Here is a 17,143-nt window from a genome sequence, read left to right as displayed (position 1 = left end):
ACTGCAAAGTTTTTGTTGCACTAAATGGGTGTTTTTGGAAGAGCAGAATACACCCAGAGTATGTACAGGGTGTATGTCACAGTAACATATGCAGTGCTGGTGCACTGAGCTTGCAGATAAAAGTTATATTTTCTCTGGCACTGGGCTCACAGAAGTGTAAAAAAACTGTGCACTGCAACCCAACCAGGTAAATCTATGTAGATCGCTGAGTTATTAGAATAGATTTCTGAATCTGGACTCCTACATAATTCTCTCTCCTCATAGCACCAACAGGAACCATGTCCTACACTGTCTATCTTTTCTCTCCATGCAGTGTAAAATCGCTGACTAATTAGAATAGATTTTAGAATCAGGACTCCTATGTTATTTTCTCCCTAACAGCAGACAGGAACTTTTCCCTACACTGTCTAAAGCAGAGTGATGTGCTGTGCTGTGTGCCTCTAGCTTAAATAGAGGCTGGGTCACATGCTGCCCTGGCCAATCACAGCCATGCCATTAGTAGGCATGGCTGTGATGGCTTCTAAGGGCACACCAGTTAAACGAATGTTAATTGGCTGCCCTGTAGCTGTTAAAAAAGCGCCATTACATTACCGAACACATACAGTCAATTGTTCGGGTTCGGGACCAAAAAACCCAAAAGTTCGGTACGAACCCAAACTTTACAGTTCGGGTTCGTTCAACACTACCTGTAAGTACTTGGCTGTGACACACCTAATTCTACACCTTCATTCCTCTCAGTGCAGGTTTCAGAGAGGACTGAAGGTCTAGTGGGGTTGGAGATCCCAGCTGATGAGGAGCAAGGAGAGGTCCGCTTTGTTCTTTGGTGTGGGTCTTTAAGGTACGCTTGCCAATGAGCTGCATGGCAGGTCAACATATGTCTGGTCAAGCATGTGGTACCCAAGCGGCTGATGTTTTGGCTACACGAGATACGCTTGAGACATATGTTGCAAATAGCAGCAGTGTGATCTGATGCACTCATCTCAAAAAAGGCCCACACCAAAGAACTTTTGAAATAATGCACAGAGGCAGCACCCTGCACAGGCGGAGCTCTGCGGTGTGATTCAATCAGTGTGCTGCCCCTAAGCTGGCCCCCGGAGGGCATCCTTCCTCGTTGGAGATATGCCTCCTCCTCTCTCCTATCAGGCACCCACGTGGAGTCAGTGACCTCATCATCCCCTCCCTCTTCATCACTGGAGCAAACTTGGCAGTATGCTGCAGCTGGTGGAACATGACTGCCAGATTACTGTCCTTCTTGAGCATCCCCTCTCTCTGCGCTCACGCTACTGCCTTCCTTTAGCTGGGTATCATCATCAGAGCCTTCAAAACGCTGGGCATCCTCCTGGAGCATGTACCCAACACTGTGCTCAAACAGTTCGGGGGACTCCTCAGGAGAACATGGTGGGTCTATGGAAGGAGTGACTGATGACATTGAGATGAGGGAAGAGGGCACGTTGGCAGCTGCTTTTCTAGTACCCTGAGCCTGGGGGAGAGAGGACGAGGAGGATGAGGAGGGCTTGGTCATCCACTCTACTAAGTCTTCGGCATGATGCGGCTCAACACGTCCAGCTGCCGAAAATAAGGACATGGCCACGTGCTGATGATGATGCACCGTGTCCACGACCAGCACCACTGTTGTCTCTAGACACAGAGCCTGCTTGCCCTCTTTTATTCGCTTGTGACTGTCTGCCTCTCCTTGTTGGCCTTCCAGACATAGTAATGGCCTGTAGGGAGATGGGAAAACCAGCAATTGGGTAGTGTATTATGTGCTGGAGGCACACAACACCCACTGTAGATACTGCAGATACCTGTATTAGAGAACACCAGCAATAAAGGGTAGATACAGGTGTATACTGTGCTGGAGGCACACAACACCCACTTTAACTCCTGCAGATGCCTGTATTAGAGAACAACAGCAATAAAGGGTAGATACAGGTGTATACTGTGCTGGAGGCACACAACACCCACTTTAACTCCTGCAGATGCCTGAGAAAAGAACAAACTGTCCCTGCCTATCCTTCTCTCCCTGCACGCCAGAACACATTACACAAGGCCGTCGTACTAGCGGCCTTATATAGTGTGGGGCATGTACTAAACCCCCTGAGCTATAATTGGCCACATCCTGCCTGTGGCCAATTATGGCTCTCCTCGCTGCCGGCGCTGTGATTGGCCAAGCATGCGGGGTCACAGTGCATGCTTGGCCAATCATGAGCCAGCAATGCACTGCGATGGTGCAGTGCATTGTGGCCCGTGAGCGCCACACGGATTCGGCGCGAACGGCCCATAACTTTCGGTATTCGCCGAACGTGCGAACAGCCGGTGTTCGAGTCGAACATGCGTTCAACTCAAACACCAAGCTCATCCCTACCTGGGATGTATTGTAGGCAGGGGTGTGATTAAACCCCAACTAAACAAGGTGGAGACTATCCAGATATGGCCCCGTCCAGTCACAAAGAAACACGTGCGTTCTTTCCTTAGCATTGTGGGCTATTACAGGAGGTTTGTCCCCAACTTTGCCAGTCTAGCAGCACCTCTGACTGATCTTACCAAGAGAAAGAATGCAACTGTTGTTCAGTGGAGTGCAGAAGCAGAGTTCTGCCGGTTGAAGCAAGCTTTGTGCCAGGAACCAGTGTTTGTAGCTCCCGACTTGGTACAAACAGATGCCTCAAATTTGGGTCTGGGTGCAGTACTGTGCCAAATGGTTGGGGGGGGGGGATGAGTACCCAGTTGTGTACTTGAGCCGGAAGCTCACACCAGCTGAGAGGAATTATTCTGTGAGCTGTTCCTGTGTGCATAACTGTGTGACAAGACAAGCCTGTCATGTCTTCTGTTTGTTTTTTGCCAGTTTTCTGAATAAAGCCATTTCTATTTTACTGGACTGGCTCTGAGCCAGCTGTTCACCCCTCTGATCCCCTACAGTATATATGGATGGTGCACAGTAACACCTTGACTCTTCTGTATGTATGTGTAGCACTAACCCCCGAAGGAGCTGCTGGTTTGATTGGGCTTACCGTTACCTTCTTCACCTCAATTTGCTTCTAGGGGTTTCGCATTGTAGATGGCCCAGAAACTTTAGAGACTGACAACAGATCCGCTTAAAGGGATTTTTATTTACAAAAAACGTAGTTAACGAACAGTCTCTTAGTATAGGATCAGAGGGTTAGGAGGAAAGTTCAGGTACTCTTAGTGTCAAAAGTCAATAATGAAGGACTTGCTTACTTCGACTAAATCCAGAGAATATCCATTCACAACTGGATATTCACTCAAGTTGGATAGTCCCCCTCTCACAAGGCCTAGCAGCCAACAATGTGCTTAAAGCGGGAGTCCACCGGGACTCCGCGTTTTTTTTTTTTTTAAAAGCCAGCAGCTACAAATACTGCAGCTGCTGACTTTTAAAATAGTGACACTTACCTGTCCAGCGCGCCCGCGATGTCGGCACCCGAAGCCGATCTCTAGGTCGTCTGTCGGGTCCTGCCGCCGCCATCTTGGGTATGGGAATCAGGAAATGGAGCCTTTCGGCTTCATTTCCCGGTTCCCTACTGCGCATGCGCGAATCGCGCTGCGCAATAAGGACGGTCCCCGCTGCCTCTGGGATCTGTGTGTTTCCCAGCAGGCAGCAGGGCACTTGCGGAAAGGGGCGGGCACTTGCGTAATCTACACCCCTTTCCGCAGAGAGCTATCCCGGAAGTGGGTGCAGAATACCTGTACTGTACAGGTATCTGCACCCCCCTCCCCCCTGAAAGGTTCCAATTGTGGCGCCGGAGGGGGGGAGGGTTCCGTTGAGCGGAGGTCCACTTTAGGGTGGACATCAGGAACAAGTCTCTGCCACAGACGTTGTTGTAGAACATGTAGGAAACTAGAACTTGCAGAACATTTGTGTGGTACCAGTATCTTTCAGCCAGTTCCTCAGCCTCACCAGGCTCTTGCTAAGAAGCCAACCTGTACATGGCTTTCTTCTGAACAGTCCTCTCCTGGATAGCTATGAAGTTGCTGGGCCTCTCCACAACCGGAGACAGCACCGGACCACCTCAGAATCCTTTCTTTAGTTTCCTTGCCTCGAGCTAGCCAGCCTCGAGACATAAAGTCGGGTGGATCCACACCCCAGGCCATAGCCTTCCTGGGGGCTGGTCAGGAGGACCAGGACCATGGAGTCAGAACATACTTCTGGACTGGAACTCCGAACCACGTGACATCCAGATCTTAAGTACCCTCTCCCAGAAAGCACAGCAAAAGTGACACTCCCACTGGGCTGGCTCCGAGAGAAAGTAACCTTAAAGCACCCAACCAGACTGTGGTTCCTTGCCTGCTAGAAGAGACAGTGCCCCCTATGGCCAGTCTGAACACCCTATAATCCAGTCAGAATGATGCTGAGGACCAAATTTGGAATAATTATGCCCAAACCAAACTGCAGTTCAGGTTTAAGATTAAATTTCAAGACACATACTTGGGGGCGTGGCCAGCGCATGAGCTGAATGGAAGCTCTGTGAGAGAGCTCTGTGACACGAACGGGCATATTAGCGACAATTCACAGCGAATATCGGTAAAAAAGATACGAACAGACGACGGAAGAGTTCCTGAATCCGAAGGTGATGTCAAAAAAGCGGAAAGACGAACGGAAAATGAAAAAACTAACGACATTCTCCTCTCAGTCAGCGGGAGGGAGAAAAAAAGATGGCACAGATCCTCTCACAGCTGCTGTACCAGCAACAGCCTCCTCAGGGAGAGCGCAATACACTGACAGGCCTGATGCTGCTCTAGAAGAATCACCTCAGAAAACACATCTGGAATCTCCTCATGAGGAAGATTACCTCAGCCCTACATGTCGCAGCCCGGCTAAAACTCGTATCAAACTGGATTTCACAGGCCAGGAGGTAAGCCATAAATTACCTCATATTAGTCAAGATAACACAGTCATAACTCCTATAGCTTCACCTATAGCCGCATTCCCCACTAATAACCAGCCTATCCTGGACACCCAATTAAAAGAAATGCTATTAACTTTACATACTTCGCTTCATACGGATATTTTACAACTCACAAATCAATTCTCCAAAGCAGTGAACTCCTTAGGTGAAAGAATACACACTATTGAGAACTCTATGGGAGACATGACCAATACTATTAATAATTTAATAGATGCTCATGAAGAAAATAAAGCTGAAAAAGAGTGGCTTAAATTTAAAATCGCAGATTTAGAAGACCGCTCAAGGAAGAACAATCTCAAAATCAGGGGTATCCCTGAAAATATACAGCAGTCTGATCTTAAAAAATATGCCACTGACTTATTCTCCAACTTGCTGCCAGCTATACCAGCCTTAGAGCTCACAATTGATCGTATCCATCGGATTCCGAAACCCTCCACAGATACCACGTGATGTACTACTTAGAGTACACTTCTACCATGTTAAAGAACAAATCCTATATAAAGTGCGACATCTAGGACAACTTCCACAACCATATAATACAATCCAGATTTATGCTGACTTGTCTAAACATACTCTAGATATGAGAAGACAACTTTCCACGATTACAAAAGCTCTGCGTAATCATAAAATTGAATACCGTTGGAAACAACCATCTAAACTACTGATACAGAAGAACGACACCTACCATACAATCACTTCTGTGGAACAAGGCATTAAGTTACTTCATGCATGGGGTATTATCCCCGAACCAACTCCACCTATCGGAGCTAAGAAGAATCCGGAGAAACTTACGCCACAATGGCATTAGCTTTCATTGACTAGATCCGGTCAAAATACAATCCTATCTATAGGAAACCGATCTATCAGCTTGCCCGCCGTGCCGTGCGATACTAAATCTTTGGAACAGCTGACCTTTGAACTAATTCCCCATTCTAATGTTGCAGTATACATTGAAATGTTTACCACTGCAAATTAAGTTTAATGTTTGGTTATATTTTTGTTTGTGCTTTTACTTTTATTTTTTTCTTCACAGTATCCTATACACAACTCATAGCATTCAAAGGGACAGGTATGTTGTGAACCTACAAAATTTGAATCAAAACTTTTCAGTCACTAAATTTTTGGACATTCATAGTCATTTCAGACTACAGATTGTTCACATGGAAGTAGAATTTAAAGCTATTATCAGGCTAGTATGTACTTACTTTTTCCATCTTATTAATATCCTTTTATGAGTATAAAGTTAATATCTTTAAATACTAATGGTCTTAACCATCCAGCAAAAAGAGCGTCGATGTGGCAAATGGCTAACACCCAGCGATGTCAAATATTGTGTATACAAGAAACCCATTTCAAAACAGGCGCTATTCCCACTTGCACCCATAAGAACTTTCCTCACATATTTACAGCATCAGGCCAACAGAAAAAAAGAGGAGTACTTATTGCCATACATCATTCAGTTAATTTTCAATTGCATGAATCTATTGTAGATACCAATGGACGATACCTCATATTAATATGTACCATTGATAATACACTTACTACATTGGTAAATGTGTATGCGCCTAATAAAAGGCAATCCCATTTTCTGAATGGCCTGATGAGAAAAATAGGTAAATGCCGAAAAGGTGCCTTAATAATTTGTGGAGACTTCAACACAATACATGAACAAGAACTAGACACTTCTAATCCCAAAACCAGAACCAACTGTGCACTTAAATTTTTTTTGAATAAAAGCGATCTCTATGATGTATGGAGATGCCATCATCCTGGAGATCGTGAATACACATATCATTCCCTGGTACATAATACCTATACTCGTATCGATTATATTTTTATGGATAAGTGGTTATTGCAGCGGGTGAGGGAGTCTGACATTGCACCCATCACTTGGACTGATCATGCCCCAATTAGTATGACTATTCTACCTAAACACTCTCAAACGACTCATTTTCTATGGAGAACAAATGCATATCTTATCAAAATGCCTACCTATGCTACAGCTATACAAAACCAGATAACTGAATTCTTTAAATATAATGTGGGATCGGTGTCAGACTCCGCCACCCTATGGGGTGCTCATAAAGCATTTAGTAGGGGAATCCTAATGCAACTGAATGCTCAATTCAGGAAAAATAAAACGAAACTCATTGAGAAACTTACTGCCGACATTAAAACATTAGATTCCCAAAACCAATCTCACCCATCACAACAACTGAAAACTAAACTACAAATATTACGACAGGAACTCAGAACGACTTTATTGGATACATTTGAAAAACATACTAGAAAACTTAAAGCTAAATATTACCATACTAGCAACAAAGCAGGAAAAAACATGGCACTTCGGATCAAAGGCAGATATTCCAAATCAAAGATTCCATATCTATACCACCCTATTACTAGAGAAAAATTGCAAGACCCCCAAGACATAGCGAATGCATTTAGCTGTTATTATAGCTCCCTTTACAATCTTAAAGATGATTCTCAAACTCCCACACCTACCCCAAAGATAATAAGTGATTTCTTAGATACTATTAGTCTCCCATCATTAACTACTGATCAAATCTCTGATCTTAACGTCCCATTTTCAGTGGAAGAAATTGCTAGAACTATAGACTCCCTGCCCAACAATAAATCTCCGGGCCCAGACGGAATGATAGGAGAATACTATAAATTACTTCGAGATATACTGGCTCCCCACTTATGCTCACTTTTTAACGAAGCGGCATCCAAATCAGAATTTCCGGCTGAGATGCTTCAGGCCTTGATCATAACACTGCCGAAACCAGGCAAAGATCCCAATGCTCCCCAAAATTTCAGACCGATTTCATTATTGAACATTGACATCAAAATATACGCCAAAGCAATAGCGAATCGACTGATGAACTACATACCAGACCTCATTCACAAAGATCAATCTGGCTTTACTAAAGGTCGACAATCTTCAGATGCAACAAGACGTCTGATTGATATTATACACTTCACTGAGAGACATCAAACGCCTTCTCTGCTCCTTTCTTTGGATGCAGAGAAGGCGTTTGATAGGGTCCATTGGGGCTATTTACAGTCAGTGCTTTTAAAATTCGGCTTTCATGGAAATATTTTATCGGCAATTTTTGCACTGTATAAGGACCCCTCAGCGAGAGTATACACAAATGATATGATGTCTAGGCCCTTTGGCATCTTGAATGGAACACGACAAGGTTGCCCCTTATCTCCTTTAATATTTAATTTAGCCATCGAACCTCTAGCAGAACGTATACGATCTGACACAAAACTATCTGGTATAAAAATTGGGCAAATAGATAATAAAATAAGTCTGTTCGCAGATGACATAGTGCTTATAGTGTCTGATCCTATTTCATCTCTCCCGAATCTCCAAAATATACTAACGACATTTGGAGCAGCATCATATTATAAAATCAATGAAACCAAGTCCCATATTTTAGACCTAGGATTAGATAACACAACCAGGCAGTTATTGTCTAATAAATACCCCTACCACTGGAAAGACGAGGGGATTTCTTACTTAGGAATCACTCTCACTAACAAAACAAAACAGTTATTTAAAACAAACTTTTTACCATTTAAGAAACATTTTGAAACAGACCTGACAACACTTAGTAAATTCGAATTTACATGGGCTGGTCGCCTGGCAGCTTTCAAAATGATGACCTTACCAAAATTATTATATCAACTCAGGTCCCTTCCAATATGTATCCCTAAATACTACTTTAAATCCTTACAAATCAGTTTGGGAAAATATCTATGGAATGGCAAAAAATCCCGCTGCGCATACCATATACTAATTAAACATAGAAATATAGGTGGTGCGACCGTACCTGATCTACAGGATTATTATGACGCAACTCTTTTGACCCAATTGCAAGAATGGTTCTTGCCTACTCCTAAAACTTTATGGGGACAAATTGAGAAAGACATCACACGACAGCCTAATATGCAATTCTGGTTACTTAGTAGGAAAATTAAGTCCACAATTACAGCTCAATACCCACCAACGGTGAAAGCGACGCTACACTCTTGGCAGAGAATAATCACATACAAATGGGATAAAACTCCAATCACGGTGTTAAACCCTCCTCTAACAATTATACCAACATTAATTCCTGGCGTACAATTACACGACTGGAATTTGGGTCGGGATATCAAACTTGGTTCCTTCTTCCAACAGGGCTCATTAAAGTCTTTTTCTCAGTTAAGTAATGAATTACAGCTTCCGAATTCTGAGCGATCTACATATATTCAAATAGAAAAGTGTCTGCTACACAATCCACAACTCAGAGCTTCAATCCCGGTTAAAATATGGTCTTTCCTCAATAACCATGCCACCTCACAGAAAGGAGTAGCTACAATATACCCAATTCTAGGGGAAAAAAACATACCCAGCAAACTACCTTCCTTCCTTTAATGGGAACAAGATTTGGGGCAAGACTTTTCAATTAAACAATGGATGGCTTCCCTACGAAGCATATATAGGGCCACTGCATGTGTTACACTATGGGAACTGGCACAAAAAATTGTTCAAAGACAATACCTGACTCCACATATCCTAGCAAAATTCAAGGGGAACTCGTCACCTAATTGCTGGAGAAATTGTACCCAATTGGGGACCCCATTTCATATTATGTGGGACTGCCCAAGCTTACATAACTACTGGCAGGCAATCTCCCATTTACTCACTTCCGTAACAGGTATTGTCCTTCAACTTTCACCAGAACTAGCCATTCTGAATATGAATTTACATACAATTCCCAAACAATATCGTAAAGTAGTAACACATATACTTTTAGCTGCGAGACTATCCATAACTAGAAAATGGAAAACTGACTCTCTTCCTACTATGACAGAAGTTATAGAATTAACCCAACTCCACCACTCCTACGAATTGTTATTTCCTAATGACAAATCCCTATATATTAAGGAACAACAACTATGGGAACCTTGGAGTACATGGTACAAAAATTATACTTCCACAATTTAGATAATGCTGATTCTTTAATCATATAGAAGAAAGAACTCCTTTGCATTTTAATATTTTTTTTTGGATGGCTTTAAAAATAATTTCATAACAAAGTGACAAATATATCACATGTTTGTTTATCTGAACTGAGCTGCGGAGTAAGAATAGATCTTTATTTTCCTTCATAAAAGATAACTACTGTGTTTGAATTTCCTTTAGGATGTTGGACTAGGTACTCCAAGACACAGATAGATCCCTGTGAGGGGTGTCTTGGGGTCCAGAAGTGGCCATTATCCATATCACTATTTATAAATCTTACAATAATTATATTACGGACTTTATTATACAAATTCTAAGAGACTTACTCTTGTTCGAGTCCCTTTATGACTATGAATATTAGATACTTGGGAATACTACTTTATTCTTTATTGTGGATTATTTGTTTATATGCTATATTGTGCTGAGAAAACCCTGTCACTACATTATACTGTGTTATGTTACTTTTATTACTATATATTTTTTTTTTTTGTTTTGTAACCCTTGTTGTAACTAACTCTGCTAAAAATCTCAATAAAAACATTTGAAAAGATTAAATTTCAAAAAAACATAGTGCATGCTCTTCAGGAGCCGGCGCTACATATGGATGGTGCATAGTAACGCTCTTCTTCTATATGTATGGATGGTTCACAGTAACACTCTTCTTCTGTATGGATGGTTCCCAGTAACACTCTTCTTATATATGGATGGAGCACAGTAACACTCTTCTTATATATGGATGGAGCACAGTAACACTCTTCTTATATATGGATGGAGCACAGTAAGGCCGCGTACACACGGGCGGACTGTCCGCCCAACTAGGTTCGTCAAACAGTTTGACAAAGGCCGCGTACACACAATCCGACAAACAGTCCGCTCAAAATTTGCATGAACGGACTTGACCACACACGATGAACGAACAGTCCGCTGAAAGCGTGCGCGATGACGTGAATGGCACGTACGACGGGACGAGAAATTCGACGTCCAATACACTGCAATGCAACCTTCGCCGTGTAAATCCTTTCTAAGCATGCTCAAAACTTAGTTTGTCGAACAAGCCTACACACGAGCGGACTGTCCGCTGAAACAAAGTTTCAGCGGACTGTCTTACGGAAATTCCGAAAAACTTTGTTCGTCAGACTGTCCGCTGAAACTGTCCGCTGAAGCCCACACACGAGCGGACTGTCCGCTGAAACACTGTTCAGCGGACAAAGTTGGGCGAACAGTCCGCCCATGTGTACGCGGCCAAACAGTCCGTTCAAAATTAGCATGAACGGACTTGACCACACACGACGAACGAACAGTCCGCTGAAAACTTGCGCGATGACGTGAACGGCACGTACGACGGGACGAGAAATTCGAAGTCCAATACACTGCAATGCAACCTTCGCCGTGTAAATTCTTTCTGAGCATGCGCGAGACAGTTTATCGAACAAGCCTACACACGAGCAGACTGTCCGCTCAAACCAAGTTTCAGCGGACAGTCTTACGGAAATTCCGAAAAACTTTGTTCGTCAGACTGTCCGCTGAAACTGTCCGCTGAAGCCCACACACGAGCGGACTGTCTGCTGAAACACTGTTCAGCGGACAAAGTTGGGCGAACAGTCCGCCCGTGTGTACGCGGCCTAACACTTCTCTTATTCTGTATGCTGAGAATAATTCTGTATGGATCCTGCACAGTAGTACTTAGTAGAGAGAGACCTATTAGCAAAAGTATGTTGTCACAGAGCACACCCCCTGCCATGCCCCCCTAAATTATTATATTAACAAATTGCTACAAAGATGCTTAACCACTTCAATACCGGGCACTTAAACACCTTCCTGCCCAGACCAATTTTGAGCTTTCAGCGCTGTCGCACTTTGAATGACAATTGCGCGGTCATGCTACACTGTACCCAAATGAAATTTTTATCATTGTTTTCCCACAAATAGAGCTTTCTTTTGGTGGTATTTGATCACCTCTACGGTTTTTATTTTTTGCGCTACAAATAAAAAAATACCGAAAATTTTGAAAAAAAAAATGTTTTTTTTTGTTTCAGTTTCAAAACTTTGTAAATAAGTACGTTTTCTCCTTCACTGATTGTTGATGGGGCTACACTGATTGGCACTGATAGCTGGCACGGATGGGCGGCACGGATGGGCATGGATAGGCGGGACAGGTGGGCACGGATAGGCGGCACAGGTGGGCACTCATAGGCGGCACAGGTGGGCACTCATAGGCGGCATCGGTGTTATACTATAGTAATGGATGCCAATCAGTGCCAAACAATAATGCATGCCAATCAGTGATGCCCATTGTCATTATGGGCACTGATTGGCACCCATTGTGCTGACTGGCATCCCTGGTGGTCTAGGGAGGATTATGACCTTTATTACCTTTTCCCTGGTGGTCTGGTGGCGTCCCTGGTGGTCCAGTGTGGGCATCCTCGGAGGGGCTGTGCTGATAATCGATCAGCACAGACCCCCCCCCTGTCAGAGGAGCAGCCGATCGGCTCTCCTCTACTCGCGTCTGACAGACGCGAGTGAGGGAAAGCCGATCACCGGCTCTTCCCATTTACACTGTGATCAGCCGTGATTGGACACGGCTGATCACATGGTAAAGAGTCTCCGTCGGAGACTCTTTACCGAGATCGTAGTTGCCGAGTGTCAGACTGACACCCCGCAACAACGATCGCCGCGATGCGCGCCCCCGGGGGCGCGCAGCGGCTCATAATCCTGATCACGTCATATGACGTCCGGTCAGGATTATGAAACCACTTTGCCGCCGTCAATTGCCTATAGGGCGGGCGGCAAGTGGTTAATTAAAACTGACCCACCTACAAAAGCACCGCTCTGCGCCCTGGACGATAGTGCCTAGGATACCTGTGCAGTCATATATGAAAACAACAATACAATCACACTCTAAAAGCAGCCAATAATAATATAAGATATAAAAAAAAAACGCAATACTAAAAAACACTCTTTAAACCATGTAGTCCTTTAAAATATTGCAGCAGCACTCTTGTCAAATAAAGTCCAATGACAAGCTTTCACATACAATTCATATAAGAGTCAATAGGAACGGAGGAGATCTGTTATAGCTTGTGCTGCGATATGTTGAAAACACCTTCCACCATACACTTCACCACATGAGGAAAGTCTCCACTTTGGGGGTGCACCCAGAAATACAATAGTAATGTGCCTTTAATTTTAAAAGCTTCTCCGCCGCTCCAACCAAAGCTTCCACCAAATGTCAGTCACGCTGTATAGGGCTCCAGTAAAACCATGTGAAGGGAATAAATTATCCACATAGTGTAATACTGCTTAAAAGATTTTATTAAGACCAAAAAAAAACCCTTACATGTTATATGTACCACATTCAAGTTAACATGGAGTGAAAATAAAGTGCAATGTGCCTTTATATTCACCCGGTCACTGGTAATGTAAGGAGAGAAACCGCTGTGTACACCAACGATCCACTTCCTGGTCACTTGGCCCGCGTTGCGCACACGTCACTTCCAGTCAATGTTGTCGCTGGCGCGTTTTGTCACTTCCTGACTTCATCTGATGCAGACGGAGTCAGGAAGTGATGAAACGCGTCAGTGACGTGATCTAAAAAATAGTGCATTAAATAGTACATTTTATATACAACTTTATATATAAGACCAAAATGAGAGACAAAGGAGCCAAAGAGAGGGACAGAGGGACTTTATTCCAAATCAGAGACCGTCCCTCAAAATCAGGTACAGTTGGAAGCTATGGTAATATTGTTCTAAGCGCTATTCTCGGTATGTCTAATGATGCCTCACAGACATCACGCTAGTAGCACTTCTCCAGCAGCCTGTAAGTGATTCTTGACATCTGTTCTTTGGTTTGTGCACTAAAGCCCATTTTATTTTATATTGGATAGCGTAGGTGAGGGCTATCTCCCTTTTTTGTCCTGTCCTGTTTGTCCTATTGCAGAGATTTCCCTTCACTTCCTGTCCCCATAGCCAAACCAGGAAGTGGAATTAAATCCTTTGCTGCCCCCAGGGTCTCCAGGATTAGTGTCCCCATTGGAAGATTTCCCCTCTATTACTGTTCTGGTGATAACCCACAATCTTGGATTTTCTTTCACTTTCATTGATTACAGTAAATGGAACAAAAAAAAGAGGGTGAATCTTCCTAACAGAGGGACAGGCAGCAATACAATTGTAGCGCTACCCCCGTAGAAGCCGCTTATTTTCAGTCTGTTACTCTGCCTCTCAACCCTAATAACAGCCTCAGCCCCCCTCTGGCACACCGGGCAATAGTGTAAGTGCAATGACCAATGAGAAACACGCATGTTGTGATAAAACACAGAAATTGTCTTTACTGTAATAATTCTGTGAAAGAATAACAGGCAGTAACAATATATATGCAAAGAATCATCTAGAGAGCAAAAACTGAGAATGATGAGCAATATAGCTCTCAATTCTATATTCAAGCTGCTTTCAGGGGGATTCCAAACCGGAGAATGTCTCCAAGAGCAGAGGCACACTTTTATGGTAAATAAAGCACAATATAACACTTTAAATTGGATTGGTTACCTTTAATCAGGTTGGCTCCAGGCAGGAGGATAGCAGAAGAATCACCCTCTTTGTGTCAGGCCTCTCTCTCCTGTCCTCTCACATCCTACCCCCCATCCCACATTACCTATAATAAAATATCCCAATTATAAAAAAATAATATAAATTTCCTCAGTTTAGGCCAATATGTATTCTTCTACATATTTTTGGTAAAAAAAAAAAAAAAAAACACAATAAGCGTATATTGATTGGTTTGTGCAAAATTTATAGCATTTACAAAATACGGGATAGATTTATGACATTTTTATTTTTTTACTAGTAATGTCGGCAATCTGTGATTTTATTTGTGACTGTGACGTTGCGACGGATATATCAGCCACTTTTGACACATTTTTGGGGCCATACACATTTATACAGCGATCAGTGCTATAAAATTGCACTGATTACTGTGTAAATGTGACTGGCAGGGAAGGGGTTAACATTAGGGGGTGATCAAGGGGTTAATTATGTTTCCTAGGGAGTGATTCTAACTGTAGGGGACTCACAAGGAGAGGAGACCAATTGGTGCTCCTCTGTACTGAGAGCATACCATCGGTCTCCGCTCACATGATAGGATGTTTACACACACAGATCCACGGTCCTGCTGTGTTCCCGGGCAATCGCGGGTGCCCGAAGGACATCGCGGCCGCTGGGCACGCGCACTGGGTCCTGAGCAACGTGGTACGCGCATGCCCCCCTAGATGGCCAGGAAGCGGAGGATGTCATATGAGGTTGTCCAGGATGGGAGATCCCTCCTGCGGACGTCATATGACTAAGGGCGGGTAATGAAGTGGTTAAACACTTCATTCAAAACAACAAGTAATGGCTTAACCTCCTAGATAAACTGTCCCACACACAGCCACTGCATATACAGAGCCCTGAGTCTGTGTGTGCGGAGCCGTATGGCACTAGTACAGTGGTTCTCAACGCCTTCTGTGGTGCAGTGTCTTTGTTTCCTGCAAATGGGCAAAAACCCTCTCACCGAATCCTGCGGTCAAGGCACAAACGAACGTCCTAGAACGGCAGGCTCTCCTGGCGACCCGACTGGTCGTCCCACACTGGAACAATTCGCCGTCAGTGCAGATGTGCACCTGGGAACCCCCCTCTCTCAGGCTGGATGTCCCGACTGGTGGTGTAGGCCTGAATTGCGTGGTGAAATCACGTGAGAGACAGCAACTCTCCCTCCGCCTTGTGCTGACTGAATTCTCCCCAGGTAATCAAAATGGAGTCTCTCTTTTCCTGCCAGCAGAGCATGCTGGGATTTGTAGTCCTGCCTCTTTAAAAGGCAGAGAGGCCACTGTGTGCTGAGATGTCATATTCCAGAGTGCTTTGCAGTTGCTTCCTGCAGCTTAGTACGGTCCCTCTGATTGGCTGCTGTAACTGTGCCTTTAATTGGCTCCTTTCCAGCCAATAGGAGCACGTGGGAGGAAAGTAAAGAGTGTGCAACTTCCTGTGTTTAACATGCAGTAAGTGAAGAAAAAAAGGGAAGGGGAGGGATGAAAAGCCAACGCAAGGACTGACAGGCAGCTCTCCCTTCTTTGAAGAGCCTGTGTACTCGTGACGGCCAACTGGGAGAGGTTGTAGGTGACAGAGTGGGGCACTCACTACACAATCCTTACATGGGTTCCAATCCCTCTCCACTCTACCCAACACTAAAGCAATACATTTTGCATTGGTGTCACTTTAACCGCTTGCCGACCAGCCGCTGTCATTTTATCACGGTAGGTCGGCAGGATCCCGCAAGCCATTGTAGCTATATGTCGGCGTGTGGGATCGGGAAAGCAGGCATGTGCATGCGCCCACTGCACTGTGGGGGGTGCCGATACTCATGGCCAGCGGTCGCGATGACTGCTAACCATGGGCGATCGCGGGCACGAGAGGCAGAACAGGGAAGCGTGTGTGTAAACACACAAATCCCTGTTCTGAGGATGGCGGAACATGGCTTCTGAAGATCGAATTTCATATAGAATAAATTTGAATAGAAAAGAATAGACTAAAAAAAATGATAGAATAGAAAAATATACATAAAACGTCTTCTGAAATTCGAATATTATATAGAATGAAATCGAATTTGAATAGAAAAGGTTAGAATAATAGAAAAGAAAATAATAGAAAAGAATTAGAAACTAGATTCTATTCTATTGTTTTTCTATTCTATTCTTTTCTAATCTTTTCTATTCAAATTTGATTCCAGTCTATATGAAATTCGAATTTCAGAAGTATATATATATATATATTACACCCCCGATATGGACAGGTACGGAGCCGGACGGCGAACTCTCAGCATTCCTTTCATGGGGGAACCCCTTAGATAAGGCGCGCACTCACTCTCTTTCTAGCTGCTTTGCTGGTACGTACACAAGAGACCAGGCTGCCAATCAGTCCCACTCCTTTGTCTGAGAACCAGCGATCACGACACGGAGAGGCAGAATGTAAACAAGGCATTTCCCTGTTCTGCCTAGCAACATGACAGGGATCTACTGGTCCCAGTCAGGGGCGTAACTAGAAATCACAGGGCCCCATAGCAAAATGTTGTATGGGGCCCCCCCCCCCACCCAGGGGCGGATCCAGATTCTAGTCTCGGGAGGGGCACTGATAGAAAATACTTTTATGGGGGCAATTTATTGGGGCAATGG

This window comes from Lithobates pipiens, unplaced genomic scaffold (genome assembly GCF_037356315.1).
Source record: "Lithobates pipiens isolate NorthernLeopardFrog02 unplaced genomic scaffold, aLitPip1_a1.2 Scaffold_19, whole genome shotgun sequence".
Lineage (NCBI taxonomy): Eukaryota > Metazoa > Chordata > Amphibia > Anura > Ranidae > Lithobates > Lithobates pipiens.
This window is presented reverse-complemented; position numbering follows the sequence as displayed.